We start from the raw sequence: 4,206 nt of genomic DNA, 5'->3' as shown, positions 1-4,206 counted from the left end.
GTATGTGTAAAACTTTCATTTATTTTATAAGGCCAGTTTTAATTAGTTTACTTAATTTTTGAATTGAATGTGAAAGTGTGATTAGGGGTGGATCATAAAAAGAAATATTAGTGAACCTAACTGAGCCTGAGCTTGTCACCAGTTCTGTGCTTCATTTGTCTTCTGTGAAATACTGGTTCAAACACTAAATGTGTATATTATGCCAAATACGATGTTAAATTAAATAATATTTATTTTTACTTTTTGTTTCTTTATATGTATATATATGTATGTATATATATATATATATATATATATATATATATATATATATATATATATATATATATATATATATATGTATATATATGTGTGTATATATATATATATATGTGTGTATATATATATATATATTTTGACCAATGGGTAAATCAGGATCAGAGAAGGTTTTAGGTATCTTAGGTCACATGGAGGCCGAGCACAACAATCTTTAACTGGCAAACGAGACTTAATTGCAGCAGAGATGAGTTATCATCAATACCAGGATACATTTACTTTCTTTTCCCACACAGTTCTTATTGTGTTCAAGAAAAGAGTAATTTACTTTGCATTCAGTGTGAGCATGAGTCCACTTTGATTAGCCTAGTATACATTTTTTGGAATATATGGTGATTTCATGATTTGTCTTTTTTTTTGTCTTTTTTGTAGTATATATTTTTGTAAACTAATTTCACCATATCAAAGCAGACAAGGATTCATAATCATACTGTGTGTGAAGTGGATGTGGATGAGTGATGGTCAGACTGTTGTGATAATTGTCAGATTTCATTTTGAAGAATGTAAAGATCTTAAGAACTAACTACAGTCACTGAGAGGCATTGAGCATCAGCTTTGACAGTAGTAAGCTTTATGACTGCAACACTGCTGATAGCTACCAAACCATAATCAGCATTAGTGTCATTTGCGAACCTGTCAAATGTTGAAGCTATCAGCGTCTATTTCATGTGCTAAATGTAATGAGCACTCAAACTGTTAATGGTTCGACATATATTGATCTCTTGAATCTCTGGGGATATTGAAGGCACTTGTGTGCACTCGAATGTATAACTTTATTATACTTTACTGAATAACTAATTTCTTCAGAATGCTTCAGTCTCCTCCTGGCCAAGAAGGGAGCTTCAGAGCTGAACATGTGTAGATTTTTCTTATATTTTCATTTCAGCATGCAGAATTATTTCATCAAACATCTGCGACAGAAGCTAGTATCTTGCTTCTGAGTGCGCTTTGTGGCTTCTGCCGGAAACAATTAGCATTTTTAAGTGGGTGGAACATTTTTATTAATTATTAACAACAGTCCAAATATTCATTACAGTTCAACATTGCTTTTACCTATTGTGACTGCGGAATCCTAAGGGCAGTAAACAGAAGGCGGATGGCAAAGTGCTGATTATTCCTGCCATTCTGTCTCACAAAGATGATGTGATTATCAATTTGTGCCACATCCACTCATTGTGCTTTATGGCTCATATGTTGTTCTCCTGACAAAGCCAGTCAGCAGTTGAGCTTTGTGTGAATAAAGGTTGGCCAGCATGCTCTCAAAAGTCAGGTCATTGCAATGGAAACAAACTGGAAAATGTTTGTATGAAAATGTCAAAAGATTCTTTACTGGGGGAAAAAAATTGGGCTTTTAATTTGATTCATCAAATGATGAGAGACAGCCAGACAAGCAGAACACAGGCCCTCTCATGGCAAGAGGCGGGGTTACTGACCAGTGTATCAAGAGTGATTCTGCAGATTCTCCTCCCCAGTTGCTCAGCAACAGGACATCAAGCCCCTTTGAGTGTATTAGGGTGGAAGGTCGGAAGTCAGTCTGCCAATTCCAACCCAGGAGTCTTGCGATTCGGGCAATAATATGTAGACATTTGGGACATATGAGAAAGGATGTCTACTTGGCTTGGGATCTAGCCACCCACATGGAGGAGAATGATGAAAAACACTTCAGTAAGAAATCTGAGAATGCTACCCATAACAGCTTTGTAATTGTATTTGCTGTAGATAGATGGGAAGAAGATCAAATTAGATTGGGTAGTTGTGAGCCCCCCCTCCACGTTCCTGATGTGCTAATAGACAAACACAGACTGACAGACAGTCATAGCACGCACTCACTTTTTATCTCAACCACTAAATTGTATGTACGCACGCACACTCACACACACACACACGCACACAAACTCACTCTGTTTCAAGTGGGCCACTCCTCCAGTAACTCACAGCAGGACACACAATCACAAATACTTTAGTTTACAGACAACACACTCAATCAAAAGATAGTACAACAGTATGATTAGTGCAAATATGTAAGAAAATTGAAATCCACAAACATTAATATAATACATTTTAAATTCAAATTAGTACAAGCAACTTTTTTTTATTGCTACACATGAAAAAAAGACATGGAAGAGTTTATTTGTAAGTGAGCCGCTTGTATTATTGGCAATGGCTCGTTGATCAATAATGGTCAGTACAAACCACAATGGATATAGCCATTAGAATGCTACAGCAGTATGTCCCAGGGGTTAGATATTCCACAGTATTTCCCCTAATAGGTTTTCAGATGCATTCTTTGGAAGTGCAACAACACATGCAGTATTTATCACTCTTCGAAAAGTACAACACCTTGATTATCTTTCATGTAACTACTATGTATAAGTATTACTGAAAATGCTATTTATTCAATTTGGATTAATAAATGAATCATGACAAATTTGTCATTATCATGAATCATGCATGTTTATATGGTAAAATAAATAGTGAGCTAAATAGTGTAGTACCGTATACAGACATTTACCATTGCTGTGCACGCTCAGAGCTCAATACCAACCTGATTTACTCTTCCATTGATGTGTGCTGCAGAGAGTAATGATTATGTGCCAGGGCTGGTGCTAAACAGTATCTGACAGGGCATGGAAAGGTTTCTCCTGGAACAGTTGCAACCATGCTGGACTGTGGCTGGTCCTGCCATGGACTCAACACTGTAGACATCAGGAGTTCATACTTCACAGTCAATGCATCGTGTTGCATAACATTGGGCCACTATTTAAGATTGGCTCGGTGGAAATATGTTTCCATTGCACATTATTAACTTTGCAAAGCTAGTGTCAATAGGTGAAAATTTGCACAAGCTTTCTTAAGATGAACGATATTGTAGATATTAAACACAAATGAGATAAGATTTTTATATTGTCTTTAAATGTCTTTCCTAAAATCCAGATAATGAATTGTGTACTTCTGGCAAACAGAAAGCCAGCCCAATATCAAGCCCTCTGTCTACATTAGCCCAACACCCATGAGTAATCCAAGCCACTGAACTCCCTTAAATCATTTCCATAAATTCAAAATAGGTTAAACTTACTTTGAAATGAACCTCTTTTTTTCTGCATGTTGCTTCCAGGTCCCATGAAGTCAAAACATGCCTCCTGATAAAGTCATGGCAGTTTATTTATTACATTTGAATAGAAAATTCCATATTTCCCATATAGAAATTTCAGCTAAATGTATTTATTTAATATTTAATTTATTAATTAATCTTTGAAAAAGAGATAAGATAAGATGTACCTATATCGATTCCCCATAGAGAAAGCTATTATTATTTTACTTATAATAATTATTGTTATTATTATCATTATTATTATTATTATTATTAATATTATCAATGTTATTATCATCATCATCAGTAGTAGTAGTATCACATTCTTATAAAAGTGTGACTGCGCCACCTAGAGTTACTAGTGAAACTAGCTCGACTCGAACACAAAGATGGCAAGCAAAAGAGTGTTAGCTTTTCCCTATGTTTAGTCTGTCAGGCTTCAAACCAAGCTGACGGTCACCAGGTAACCCAGGTAACATTTTACGAATCGTCACCCAACAAACGTCAACAATACTTTTAAGGGATTCAGTAGTATTAATATTGCAGTGTATTCTCCTGGCCCCCATTGTTGACGTTAGCAGGCTACACAACATAGCCGTTTGGTTTGATCTCACACAAACAGGAGTCGAGACGACACCCGGCACTATATTCATTCAGTTAGTACACAAAGAATCTAAAGCTGAGTTGTGTTTTATTGTCATCACATGTACTTATTTTATGCCTTTTTTACCCATGTATATGTCTGAGGAGGTGCCGCCTCCCCGGCGTCGCCTGAAAGGAAAAACCAGGGGGGAAATACC

Source organism: Scophthalmus maximus, chromosome 14 (assembly GCF_022379125.1).
Source record: "Scophthalmus maximus strain ysfricsl-2021 chromosome 14, ASM2237912v1, whole genome shotgun sequence".
Lineage (NCBI taxonomy): Eukaryota > Metazoa > Chordata > Actinopteri > Pleuronectiformes > Scophthalmidae > Scophthalmus > Scophthalmus maximus.
This window is presented reverse-complemented; position numbering follows the sequence as displayed.